The sequence below is a fragment of the Callorhinus ursinus genome, unplaced genomic scaffold (assembly GCF_003265705.2).
Source record: "Callorhinus ursinus isolate GAN/ISIS: 27379988/994484 unplaced genomic scaffold, GSC_fseal_2.0 scaffold26, whole genome shotgun sequence".
Taxonomy (NCBI): Eukaryota; Metazoa; Chordata; class Mammalia; order Carnivora; family Otariidae; genus Callorhinus; species Callorhinus ursinus.
In genome coordinates this window covers 278595-292992 of record NW_027397088.1, presented here as the reverse complement: position 1 = coordinate 292992, position 14398 = coordinate 278595, and the positions used below count along the sequence as shown (strand labels likewise).

At 46.8% G+C, this 14398-nt stretch overlaps 1 long non-coding RNA gene across 1 annotated transcript in view; it reads left to right on the top strand.

Moving 5' to 3' along the window:
* Positions 1 to 11054, top strand: part of LOC112838229 (uncharacterized) — a 51639-nt gene extending 40585 nt beyond the window's left edge. Inside the window, exons 8-10 of the long non-coding RNA XR_012373777.1 lie at positions 3591 to 3758; positions 4223 to 5575; positions 9321 to 11054. This is a non-coding gene — a long non-coding RNA (uncharacterized lncRNA). The remainder of the gene's footprint in view (positions 1 to 3590; positions 3759 to 4222; positions 5576 to 9320) is intronic.
* The last annotated feature ends 3344 nt before the right edge of the window (positions 11055 to 14398 follow it).

Below are 14398 nucleotides of genomic sequence, written 5' to 3'. Positions count from 1 at the left end.
CATTGCCTCGGGGTCTTGCTGGCTCAGGCCAGCTTTTATTGCTGGAGGGGAGAGTGTCAGTCCCCCGCTCTGCCCACGGGGTCTTTTGCCTGAGTTAAGAGAGAAGCTGGAAACAAGAACTTAATCAATTGGAAAGTAGAGACTGAAGTCCCAACGGAAGTAGTTGAAGTCCTCTTTCAGTGTGACTCTCAAAAGACAGCGATGGCCAGAGGCTGAGAAGCTGGGCTTCCCCTTTACCGGGTGGAGCTCTTTCTTGCTCCCCCTGTAGTGCCAGCAAAATCCTGTGTCTCTGGGGGATGGTTCCAAACCCCCACGCTCTGCCTAGAGCAGCCCCGCTGCTTCCGACCTCTTCAAATTCTCCTCCCCTTTCACACATTCTTCTCCCACGTTTTGTACCTTCTTCCTCCCAATCTCTTCTTGATCACATTCTTCAACATTTTTTTCCTTTCTACCTATTTTACTTTATTTTTTAAAAAATATTTTATTTATTTGACAGAGAGAGACACAGCGAGAGAGGGAACACAAGCAGGGGGAGTGGGAGAGGGAGAAGCAGGGAGCCCGATGCAGGGCTCGATCCCATGACCTAAGCCGAAGGAAGATGCCTAATGACTGAGCCATCCAGGCGCCCCCTATTTTTTTTTTTTAATCTTTCCATCCCACCATCTTTGGCCTTTTCTTCCATTTCCACCTTATTTCCCATCTCCTCACCTTACCTACTATCAGACAGCTCCTTGCTTTTCTCCCACTTTTTCACTGCAACAGCTTTTTATCCCGTCCATTCAGCATACTGTAAACTCACGGCCCATTGCCTGATAACTGCAGAAACATAATTTGCCAAAGAATGTTTACCAAAAATATTGAATTCATTTCCAACATTAAAAAATGGGATATTTCATGTAAAAAAAAAAATCCAGATTTCTAGCTTTTAAAAATTGAGACTCTCTGGCATGAGGCCCACATTGAATGCTGGTAACAATTGGTGGAGCTGGGTGGTAGCTGCCTACGTCAGGTCACCAGAGTCTACTCGGTGTCCCCTGACCTCCCTCACACTGAGGGAAAATGTCAATTAGCACTTGACATTTTAATGTCATTAGCTTGAGCAGCTTTTTATCCTTTAGCAGAAAAATTTCTGTTCCTACCCACATCTTTACTCAAAAGTGGGAGAACAAAGAGACAGCAAGTCTTGTTTTTTTTTTTTCTCACCCCTGAGTGCTTTTAGCATTTACATTTCCTGCTTTGCCTCTGCAGGCGGCGACATCTGCAACCTCTGCTATTGAAGACTCATGCCTCCTCTCCCCATTTCCCTCCCTTCACCCCCACTTTTAACATAGTACATCCTCCTCCCACCTTTGGTTCACATGAAGATTAGTATTTTTTTTTTTCAAAGATTTTACTTATTTATCTGACAGAGAGAGACACAGGGAGAGAGGGAGCACAAGCAGGGGGAGTGGGAGAGGGAGAAGCAGGCTTCCCGCGGAGCAGGGAGCCCGGTGCGAGGCTCGATCCCAGGACCCTGGGACCGTGACCGGAGCCAAAGGCAGACGCTTAACGACTGAGCCCCCCAGGCGCCCCACACATGAAGATTAGTATTAATGCAGCACCGGAAGGTTAAATAACTTCCGGACCACCACTGAAATTTTCAATCTTCAATCTGCAGAAAAGTTCTGTGAAAAATCATTGTATTTTTACAGCAGCGTCTTGTGTATGTTCATAGATGGGAGTAGTTATCTTATTGACAGTCTATTACTTATCTTGCTATTTGTATCATCTGGCTAACAACCTATTCATATGGATGAGAGCTGAGGAACTGTCACTGAGCATGCCCGAGACAGTCTTCTTTTAGGATCATTATCAGAACAGAAACAGAAACCTCAAAAATAGTGACATACACAGTTTAGGGGTTTAATTTTTCTGCATTTAAAATCAAACTTCGGGGCCCCCGGGTGGCCCAGTTGGTTAAGTCCCTGATTCGATTTTGGCTCAGGTTATGATGTCAGGGTCTTGAGATCAATCCCTGTGTCGGGCTCTGCGCTGGGTGTGGAGCCTGCTTAAAATTCTCTCTCTTTCTCTGCACCCCCCCTTCCTTGCAAGTGTGTGCACGCTCTCTAAGAAGAAAAATCAATCTCAAGGTGAGAACAGGGCTCCTGATAGTGCAGTGGGAACCTGGCTCCCGCAGCCTCCTGAACAATGGTCTCTACGGCTGGCTGGGTCTTGCTTCATTTCTTCATCTGTTTTCTTCCTTACCCCTTACCACATTCTGACATACTATCTAGCAGTTTGTTTATGATCTGACTCTTCTCACTGAGGGAAGGGATTTTTGTCTGTTTTCTTCATGCGGAGTCCCCAGCCCTGAAACTTCCTTGTGTCTGTTGAGTAAATGAGGGAATGCTGTTGAGATGCCCACCGGAGGCCAGGCTGCCGTGCTGACGCTTCAGGCAGGGGAAGCGGGAGTGTAAAGGGCCAAGGGGACCCAAGCCTGTAGAGTCAGCTCCAGAAAAGTCCCATTTAGTGACTTAGAAGGACATCCCATTCACCTGTGTCACATACCCACTTCTACCTGCATGGGAAGCTGAGAAAAAAAAATTTTTTTAAAGCAGAGGAGTATTGCTAAACAAAGTAAAATTGGGCTTCTGTCAGTAGGGGGAATAGAGAATGGATATCAGGTCTCTGCAAGATGGCTGTGATGCACTCTGAGGGCTTGGAGCTCCAGGAATCCTACACGAAGCTCTTTACCATGGCCCTATGCCTCCTACTTTATTTACTCTTGTGAGGAACATCAGCTTCCTTGCACTTCATTACACTGTGATTCCTTAATTCCATACTTACCATTTACTTGTTGGGTTTCTAAAATGTACTTGCATATAAAACCAAGAACTATGAATAGTAAGATAATCCCCACCTTTATTACACAAACTATTCTATTTTAGGTATCACTATTCTTTCTGAAACATTCAGTGGCTTAAGCTTTACCCAACAGGCCCCTGACTTTGTGTGTGCTTGCACGTGTGCATGCGCAAGCAAGAGTGTATGCATGTGTTTACACGTGCACAGACCCGTGTCCACATAGGACAAAAAGGGGAAGAGAAAAGAAGCTTCCCCATGTCTCTTCCTCCTGCCTTCCAAGGCAGATGTTGTCTGGAGCTGAGAATGCTTTAATGTGTAGAATGCAGGGCTGTGTACCCCAACAGATAACCTGAGGCACAGGGAGAATTGGGTAACTCGGGCCCTGCCTATGAGCTCACAAAGGTGGTAAGTGTGGCTGAATTTTCAGCCTCTGCTCGACTCCCTTGGCCTCATGCCCCAGCAGGGCATAGACAGCCTCCCCAAAGGAAGGGCCCTTTTTTTCTAACCTGCACAAAAGTTGCCCCTTGTTGCCCAGCTTGTATGCCTCTGGGCTACCTGTGCCTATGTAATTCGCCCTGAGGGGGAGTCTTTTAAAAACGCACACAAAGTCTCCCTGTAGGCGGGCTGCAGCTAGCTCTCCTGTATGGATGTCAGCTTTCTCTCCTGCTGGGTCCCATGGTCAGGTATCTGCGTGTGAGTCATCACTGAAACCCTGACTCTTTCTCTTTCTTCTTTCCTCCATCCAGTCAGTGTGTGACTACTGAATGAAAATAAGCTGAAGACAGACACATTCCATTCTCCAATTCAGACCATCACCTTCTGCTAAGCCGCCCCCCACCATGTGCTGCTGCAAGAGAGATGGAGCCAACTTGCGGGGCTACCCAACCGATCCTGTGGAAGCCGCTGAGTCCAAGGTGAGAGAATTCACCCAGGACAGGACAGAGGAGACAGAAGTTTACTGAATACCCTGCAAGGGAGTAGTGGACAGGCAGCAAAGGAGAGCCTGCCTGCCAGGAGGCAGTGGTGGGGGCTACAGTTAATGGGGGACCGAGGAGGTGTGGGAACATATGGAATTTTCCTTTTTTCGTACCTGTGCCCATGTGTAAGTAGCCCATTGGTCAGCTAGGGCTTCTGGCTATTTCGAGGTGGGTCGCCTGATGGGCCTGTTTGCACTCAGCCTGGTGGTCACCACAGGCCCTTTTCCTTGCTCAGATTTCCAGGGCTCAAGCCTGCTGCCTATGAGCGGCCTCTACAAAGCTCACAGGGGGTACAACCCATATTGTACTCCATTGAGGGACACTTGGGGATATACTGACTCCCTCCGGATTGCCTCTGCAGGTGTCTGACCCCATCCTCCTTCATTTTAATTCCATTTTAGAGAGCGCTGTCTTCTGATACCAGCACCAAACAAGTATGAACTGTTTCTGGAACCCCTTGTGCACTGGCCACACTTTTGAACTCAGAGGACTTACGAATGTATGAAATAATTAGATCGACCCCCCCCCTTTTTTTAAGTAGGCTCCACGCCCAGTGTGGAGCCCAACATGGGGCTTGAACTCACGAGCCTGAGATCAAGACCTGAGCTGAGATCAAGAGTTGGACACTTAACTGAGTGAGCCACCCCATAATTAGATCTATCTCAAAATGCTCACCAAATAATAAACGTACGCAACAGCTATGCAGCAGAATGGTTTTTAAAATAATGGTTTAGCCTTTTTATCACATTAAATCTCATAGGGAAAGAAGCTCACTACATAAGAAAAACATGGAGGTGGAACTTCTCTGGGTGAAGAGGGCCAAGGAGTTGAATCCTACCCACTGTGTACCCATCTGGATACTCACTAGAGCCCTTAGAGGCCCTTCTGTGGATCTCCAAGGATCCCTTGAACCCTTGGTTTGCAAATGTATAGGGTTTGCAAATGTATAGCGTTTGCAAATGTATGGGGTGGTGAAAAGAGCTCAGCCTCCCAAGTTGGGAAATGGTGTGCGTTTTGGCTTTGCTGTCAACTATCTGAGTGACCTGGGGCAAGTGAAGCAATCCACTCACTTCCTGTCAGCCTCATGCCCACACCCACAGGAACAGGAGACCAAGCCATGCAGGGGCCTGCATCTACGGTGGAGAATTACTCAGATATCCCCTCCTCCTCATCTACTCAGAATGTCCTTTCTCAGCAGCCTCCTCCATCTTGTGGTTGGCTATTTATCTGGATGGGCTATGTATCTCCGATATCAGCAGAGCTGATTGCTGCCCCAAACTCCATCATCCTCTTCAATGGAATCTCAATCTTGTCTGGTTGACAATGTACTACTTAAGACACTTACTTCCCCAGACTCCCTTGCATCTAGGGGTGGCCACCTGGCTCTATGGCTAATGAGTCATCAGCAGAAGTCCGCTTGGTGTGGCTTTCAGCAATTCAATTGCTTTCCTGATTAAGAAAAGAAAAGATAGATCCTGTTGCAACATGCCTTATGCTCTTTCCTCTTCCTTTCTGCCTGCCATGTGGATGTGAAGCCTGCAGGCAGAACAGCCACCTTGCACCCATGAGGCAGAAGGATGGACTGGTATAGGTGGGAGGTAGCCACTTAGGCAACACTGGGGCCCCAGCATTTTACCAAGCTACAAGAATTGGGCCAATGCAGCAGCAATGTCTTTCTTGGTGAGCGCTGTCCTCCTTGGAGAGCCAGATAGAGGTGGGGTCTTGAGCCATTAACACCCATCCTGCCTGCGAAGGTGAGAAAGGGAAATCCAAAGAGGTTGGGTCTCATCTGGGGTCTATGAAGGGCTAATGCGCCAGTGATCTTGCCTGTCTTACCCACCTCCTTGTAATAATATTGTCCTAATCTTTCTTCCATGACCTTGCCTCTGTCTCCCAGGCTATTTTCTATGGTCTCAGTTTTTGGCCGTAGCTTTGAGAAAATTTTCTTACTACTATTCTTTGTTCATTTTGCAGTTCTCTGAAGATATTCTTCTGATAGCTTTTTGTCATTTGTCGTTCTTTTTTTCTCTATTCCTTTTGTGTCATCATTATTTCTTGCTTATTTCCGTCATATGCCCACTCCCTGAAATTTGATCTACCCTTCAAGGTCTGTCTCAGATGCTTTTATGAAACCAGCCTGGATGGAGACATTTCCCTTCTCTAGAACCCCACAGCACTTAGTTTCCGTGGCTTCTGGGATCATCAGCAAACTGGCATGTGCTCGATTAGACTTACTCCTTTTACTACCATTTAGGTTCCTTAAGACAGGGATTGTCTTGTACTTAACCCTGCCCGTGGCACATTATACTTGCTTGATAAGTATTCATTGAATTCAACTGGAAATTCCAACTTGGGAAGAGAAGACAAACATCCTAAGCATGATGCATTTAAATACAGTGGAGATCATTTCCCTCGAGAAATGCCTCCTATACAGGCCTTTGCCACACAGATATAGGACTGGAAAAGGGGAAAAAAAAAAAAGGCATGGCTGAAAACTACCTGGTCAGAGAACTCTTCTTCAGGAGAAACACAAGCTACAAAAGAAATCACTATCACCTCTCAACACCTGTAATAAGGAAATTCTGAATAACTCTTTCCTGGGGACCCACTGAGTCAGAGGTTCACACCTGGTTAGGTAGGTAGTGGGTGTGATCAGGGAAGAAGTGATGAATATTCTTTCGGCTTCAGCATCCAGCGTCAGCTCTTTATATGGCAGCGATGCAGGTTTGCATAGGTAGAGTCCTTGCTGTTGTTCAGAGTACTTTCACACACAGGCCCAAACAGGACAAAGCAAGGGTAGCTGCCTAGAAAAGGAACTTGAAGGAGCAGGCTCAAAGGATCCCTCAATTGTTGCCCCAGAAGAAGAGCCTTCTTTGGGGTGGGAACACGACAGGAAAGGAAAAGAACTTCCCCGTCTTGACAGTTTTAGCATCGACATGTCTAGCAACCAATTAGATGTGAGAATCGGAAGCTCAGGAGGGAGGGAGTGGGCTGAAGAGTAGATTTTGGAGTCACTGGCATGTCAGTGGGGATTCAAACCCTGACGGTGGGCGAGGTCACTCTTGGAGGGTAAGGAAGAAGGGGAGGTTGGGGTCCCAGCCCTTCCGTGGTAAGTACAGGACAAAGACCCCTGAGAAGGCCAGCCAGAGACGCTAAGGCTAGGTAGGAGAGGAAGTTATCGTGGAAATCGAGAGTTGAGACTTCTGAGAGGAGAGAGAGAGGGAGAATGAACCAGCATCAGCGAATGCAGCAGCGTTTCTGGGAAGGGAAGAATCACAAAGTACCTGCTGGATTTGGAGTGGGGCACAGGAACGGGATGCATGGGATAGAAGTGGAGACAGAAGGTGGATTTCCAAGGTGCCAGAAAGGAAGGAGAAGCAAAGAGAGAATGGTAGACACAGAGGTAGGGTGACAGTCACCAGCTGTCAGCTCCTTCAGGGTCCTTCCTTTTTCTGGGCAGCCCCACATAGTGACTGAGCAAGGATGGGGCTGGAAAGGCCTGGCTGGTTCAGCCCAATTTGGTTTGCTCTGGGGGGCTGGCCATGGCTATCAGAGACTCTGCAGGCCTCCTTCTGCCCTGTTCTGCCTTTTACTTCACGGAGGTTGATTCCTAACCGATATCTTGCATCCCAAATTCCATCTGGGTGTCTGCTTCCAGAGACCCCAACCTCTGACAGGGGGGTGGAAACAAGTCTTTTGAAGAGTTTATTGGGAAGGAGAAAAGGGTCTCTAAATTTTTTCTTCCTGTTTGTCTTAAGAGCAGGAAGGAGAGGAAGGAGGCTGAGAGGGAGTGCTTGCAGATACTGGAAGGGGACAGGAGGGTTAATAGGGGAGGCCTGGGGAGAAGATAGAAGATGGCCAGGAAGAGTGATTGGCCTGGAATTGGAGGGATATTTTGCCCACTCTGAGACCGAGGCTGAGAGCATATTGATCAGGTGAATTTAGATTGTTTTCGGGGGTAGTTGAAGAAGTGAGGAACATTCTTCTCAGTGACTTCAAAGATCAATTGCTAGAGAGATGAAAGGAGGAATCCTTGGGGTTCAGGTGGATAAGATGCTTTCACCCACATGAGGATTTGGGGGAAGCAGGGCAAGTTTTAGCTGAGCCATATACAGAGGAGAAACTATGGGCAAAACCCATAAAACAAGAGAATGGGATCTGGGATGGAGAAAAGAAAGACCCACTTCTTCCTGTTAGAATCTGTTTGGTCTGACTAGATGGGTTTTGGGTAGATTTTGGAATCTAATGGATTTTCTATCCTTCAAACTCTGTGCCATCCTCATATTTTGCTAAACATCCTTTATGTAACACATGAGACATGATATAAATACTGAGCAGGGCAGGACTGAAGTGAGAACGCCCTCAGCACCTTGGAATTCTGTCATTTAATCAGTTCCAGGGTCTTCTAACTGTGTAGTTACCAATTCCAGATTTCTCCATTTGTTCCAGAAGGATATAATTTGAGATGTCATGAAATGCCTTAATCACATGCAGACCCTTGGTCTGCTATAGTGCCTCTTTCTATCAGTCTTAACCCTGACAAGACAACATGAACGAGGACAGTCTGGCATGACCTGCCTTTGCTGAGCCCCACAAGCCCCTGAGGCCCCACTGACTTCTCCTAAGGCCTCACAAGACACCTTTTTGTATCTCATTTGCGGATTTTTGCCTATGGTCCTTGTCAAGGTCACCGATTTGTAATTTTCAACATTCACCTTTGTCCATCTTTGGAAGTCAAAGGTACCTCTGGCCTTCTAACACCTGTCTGCCTTTTCATGATTCCTCAAAGATCATTGATGGTGACGTGGTGATACTAAGAGTATCCACGTGATTTTTTGGGGGGGGGTGTACTCTGACATGTAATCCTTTCATAATAGGAAGTTTGAACACATTTAGTGCAGCTACAGTTTCTCTTACCTTCTTTTCTTAGGTGTTGTGTTCTGATCCCTGTCTACCAATAGTCATCCCAACCTTCCCACTCAAAGGCTATGCTTCCCTTTTTTTTTTTTTTTTAAGATTTTATTTCTTTGACAGAGAGAGACACAGCAAGAGAGGGAACACAAGCAGGGGGAGTGGGAGAGGGAGAAGCAGGCCCCCTGCGGAGCAGGGAGCCCGATGCGGGGCTCGATCCCAGGACCCTGGGACCATGACCTGAGCGGAAGGCAGACGGTTAACGACTGAGCCACCCAGGCGCCCCCAAAGGCCGTGCTTCTTATTGAGAAGCTGGAAGCACTCAAAGGATTCTGCTCTCCATCTCTAATCTGGGAACACTATGAGTGGCCATGAGTGAGGGATGTATCCCTTCGTCCTTTGTCCTTTTGTCATAATCAGTTGCACATCCTCGGAGAGCAAACTTCCTTATCTTTCCCTGTAGGGATCCAGACACTATCAAGCTCAATGCCCTGGCGCTCCGTATGCGGCGACTGATAGATTCTCATGGGAAAATGGGGGCGGGGAATAAAACGGAAGGGGAATAACTCTAAAAGGACTCATTCACAGGTTCTCCAACTACAAAGGCCCTGCTCAAGCCAGGTACTTGCATGTTTGGCCACCAGATGGCACCAGATGAGTGCTTTTAAGAAAGGAAAAAAAAAAGAGGAAGTCGGCCGTTCCTAACAGCCACCACGAGGCAATCCCGCTAGATACAGGTACCCCTGCTTTTTGAAAGTTTGAGCTATGCCATTTCACTTTTCAAAAGACCTACATTAGTACCTGCTTTCCCGGACCGAAAGAAATCTGAAGAGGATATTTGCTTCTGTGGAAAAAAAGTGAAAAGTGACAGCAGTCAGCACTGATTTCCCGGGAGCCCTTACGGAAACTGCCGGCAGCACGAGCTTTGGGAGTGGCGCCACCAAGCGCCTTCGCGGGGAATTACACTCAGCCTCTCAGCATCTCCCCGTGGAACTATGTGCGCATAGGTGCTTTATCTGGATTTCTTTTGTGCCTCCGTTAGCACGATGTGCCCTAAGGTATCAGAAAAGCCCAAGAGAGATTATTTTTTGGGTCTTGGGATGTTAAAATTTTTTCCATATAAATTAATGTTAGCTGTTTCTTCACTGTATGCCATTTTGGCTTCCAAAAGTTTTCATAGGAATGCTCTATTTTTGGAGAGGGAGGGAAACCTGTAATCGATGCTGAAAACGCCCACAAGAAAGCATATTTCACGTGTCTGTTCTAAGTGTCAGTTGATATTTTGATGTGCTTTTCTTGCCATCAAGGTACAGACGAATTCCTTTCTTAACCTTAAAATGACAGATAAGGGCCTCCCGGCCCTGTTTAGTCTAGATTTTCCTTCCCTGCCTTGTGTCTAGAAAGCCACCTGGGAGTAAGAACTGGAAGCAGGCTTATCTTTATTTGCATCTAACATGAACTTCCCTTGGCTATAGACTGCTCGCCAGTGAGCCATTGAATACCGCAGTAGAAGAAGAGGTCAGTGAGGAATTATTGCTAATATTAGTATTATTGGACTAAAATACGTATCCCATTTTGTGAGGAGAAGTGCTGACTGTCTTGTGCTGTCTGAAGATGAGTACAGTTGGCCCCTGCACATTAGCCTCTCTCTTCTGGTTACATCCAGATTGGATTTGGCACATGTGGGATCTAGAGTCCAAGGTAAGGAGTGCCTGAGAGTCCACCACAGGTCTTTGGGGCTGAGAAGGTGGGAGTAGGAGGCACAAGGCAAGAGGGAACTGAGAAAAATAAAGACGTTCAGCGCTGGCTTTGTGCTTCTATACATTTTTGACCCTGGGGAATTTTAAAGGACTATTTTTTTAAAAGATTTTATTTATTTATTTGACAGAGAGAAACACAGGGAGAGCAGGAACACAAGCAGGGGGAGTGGGAGAGGGAGAAGCAGGCTTCCCGCGGAGCAGGGAGCCCGATGAGGGACTCTATCCCAGGACCCTGGGACCATGACCCCAGCCGAAGGCAGACGCTTAACCGCCTGAGCCGCCCAGGCACCCCTAAAGGATTATTTCTAATATTTATCTTAGGTGGTTGGATTCATTCTTTTACTCAATAAAAATACCAGGCATAGTGTAGGAGTTGAGGATAAATAGTAAATAAGGCAGAGTTCTAGGCTTTAAGGCACTTTCTAATTTTGGTCTAAAGACCACAGGGAGATGGAGATCCCAGGAGAGGTTCTTGACTGAGGCCCCAGGAAACCCCCAATGCCCAGATGTGTGGGTGGAGACAGAACTCCCCCTGAAGGCAAAATTCCTTTAAAAACTTTGTTGATTGTGAGGAATAAATTACAATGGCAAACCTTCATCATAACATCCTGGCACATTTTTTTTTAAGATTTTATTTTTAGTTATCTCTATACCCAATGTAGGGCTCGAGGTCACGACCCCGGGGAGATCAAGAGTCGCACATACCCCTCGCTTATTTCTTATATAAGGGAAGATACTGAGGGTTTGCTGAAGAAAGGAGAAAGCAGTATAATGGGAACCGTGTTGCAAAAGTATAAATTGCTCCCTGATCATTACCAGGATCTTGGTCTGATAAGATGACTGTATAAAGCAGAGCAAATATGCCCTGGTTGTAAGCCAGAAACTTCAACCACAGAGAAAGAAAGATGCATACCAAAAGGCAGTGCAGGGGTGGATTGGAGAAGTGAAGACTGGTATCAGGAAAAATAACTGGAGTCTATTGAAACTGTCTCAATGAGAGCTGATGGAAGTTTTAATTAAGATAACCACCAAAGGGCAGGTGGGGACAGAAGGGGGACAGACTTCAGGGTAGGAAGGACAGATATACAGCGAGGGAGAGGAAGAATGACTGGAGAGAACATCACTGCCAGTGGCCTGACCGCAAGGCCTCTGTTCTTTCCTGAGATGTCATGTTGCCCTGTCATAGAACGAGGACCCCACTTTAGTCCAGCTCTTCCATTTTATAGCAAAAGGAGGAAATCAAAACCCAGGAAATGGAAACCCTCATCTAAGGCTGAACTGCAAGATGGTGGAAGAGCACACGCGGAAGCCAAGGCTCCTCCCAGATCCAACCGTCTCCCATGGGTTCACATTAGAACTTTTAGCTAGAACCACCTGAGGGGCCTTTCCAAACACATGAAATCATATATGATTGTGGCCATCCTGATGGGTGTGCGGTGGCATAAAGCCTTTCCAGAACATAGGTTTACTAAAGATTTTGATGTCTCCAATGCCAAACTTTGAATAAAGTCCTAAGTTCCTTAATCACAATGCTTTCACCCAAGGAGAATTTTAGAATGGTTACAGAAGGAATACTCTATTGTCATTTTAACAATCTTTACCAACTAAAAAGGTAAAAATTAAATTTTATTTTGACTTTTTCGTTATTGGTGAAGTTGAATTTTTTACTGTGATTTTTAATTAGCTGTGGCTTCTCTGCTCTGAACTGTTTGTGTCCGAACATAGTACAATAAAAAAACAGCTATTGAGTGCTTTCTATGTGCTAGTTACTGGTCGAAGAGCTTCACATGTAGTCAGTCGGTTAGTCCTGACCCACGAGGAGGCAGGTGCAATGATTAATCTAGTTTATGGAGGACACAGAAACATGAAGACATCAAGTATTGTGCCCCAGGTCATACCCAGAAAGTCTGGATTCAAAGCCTGCGCAAACTACAAAATGGCCAATATTTCCCTAATTTATTTGCTTGCCTTATTTTCCCTATTAATATAATCATTACATTTTTATGGTTAAATCTATCAGTCTACTCCTTTCTTTTATTGGCCTTTTTTTTTTTTTCCAGTCAGCTTAGCACGTCCTCCTCTTTTCAGAGATTAGAAAATATTTGGAATTTTTTTCGTATCAAATGATATTTTTGTTTTCAATGTTTTATAATGGCACCTTTCTGCTGGGTTTTATTTCATAATTGCTTGTCTTTTTAATGAACATTATATGTTCAGTCGGCTCTTTGAGGATACTGAAGCCTCTTTCTGGTTGCTCTTTTCTCGTCATCTGGCACGAATCTGTCTCTGGAGTGTTGATGCTGCTGGCTGACTTTCTCAGTGTGTTTTTGTGTAGTTCGGAACTCCGCCTCCAGGTTCATTTCCTGTTTTTTTTCTTTCTGTCTCCCTTCCCTATTCCTCAATCCTCCTGTCCAGTGACTGAGTGGTTGCTCTCCCTCGGGCGCTGGGGCCTGTCCAGAGGAAGGTCTTATAGGCAGCCAGGGCTCCTGCCCTGGTATGACCCTGGGTGTGACTCCGGGCAAGAGGAGGCTGCATTAGGTCCACGTGCAGACTCATCTGGGTATCCAGGGACCTCCCTATCCATCTATTTTCTTGAAGATGGTGGGGAGAGGCCAGACGCGGCTCCTGGAGTTTTGATCAGTGAACGTGGACTCTGGTCCCCCACCTCAAGCAGACAATTGAGTTCTTTCTCATCACTTGACAGGCCTTGAATTCCTAGCTGCCCTTGACTGTTCCGAGACTCAGAGCCCAACAGGCCTCTGCTTCAGCCCTATTCATTTTTTGCTTTTATATTCCATTTCTGAGAGTATCCATGGGGATATTCTCCCCTTGTTGAACATGGATTTTTTTTCTTTTCTTCTTTTTTTTTAAGATTTTATTTATTTATTTGACACAGAGAGAGAGAGACAGCGAGAGCAGGGACAGAACCAGGGGGAGTGGCAGAGGGAGAAGCAGGCTTCCCGCTGAGCAGGGAGCCCGATGTGGGGCTCAATTCCAGAACCCTGGGATCATGACCAAGGCAGACGCTCACCAACTGAGCCACCCAGGCGCCCTGGATTTTTTTTCTCCAATATTTTATACATCATTGTTCTTCATTGGAAGCCTCTGGGCTATCTGTGCTGTTTCACTCGCGTGTCCATGTCTTTTGTACAAGCATTAATTGTACATGCTACATGGTAGGGGGCTACTCTAACAAGTTCCTCCAAGCATATTCTGCTAACTTTCTCAAGGCTGGATCAGGGAGGAGGTTCTACAGTAGTCACCTGAGATAGGGACGGGGGAGGGGGTGCTGTCCCCCACCCAACTCGAGGATGCATGAAAGGAGCCCTGGGATGGCAGCTTTAGGACAGGAAGAAGGTTTCTGCTTGGGGTTCCATGCCAACATTTCATTAGGGGTCTCAAGCCAGGCTGGATCCTGTGCCAGGGAGTATATGAGAGCAAACACTGGAAGCTGGAGACGGTCCCCGGATGGACAACCAGAGGTGTCATATGTCATGGGTGTATGTGATAGCAGGATGCATCAGGGGCATTATGTAGCCGTGTCCTTGGGACCCAGTGAGTAAATCATCCAATATTCCAGATCTATCCTGGTCTGGGTGAGCAGGGGATTTCCAGTTGCTTCCAGAGGGAGGCAGGGCTCACGCATGGCCCCAGTTTGTTTCCCTTTTCCTGCTGCACCAGTTTTGTCCAAAGCTCAGAAGGGGATCTAAACATAGAATCGCATCAGCCTTGTTTGCAATATAAACAGACCCGGCTCCTGCTCGAGTCCCTTCTTGGCTATGAATTCAGGGGCGGTAAGGAGCAGCCTCTGCCCACCCCGAGGCCCTGGCTCCCCTTGCCACTAGCATTCTGCGCTCAGGCCCAGTGGGGCTGAAGAGCAGACATGGGCCAGCTTCCGGAGCAGGA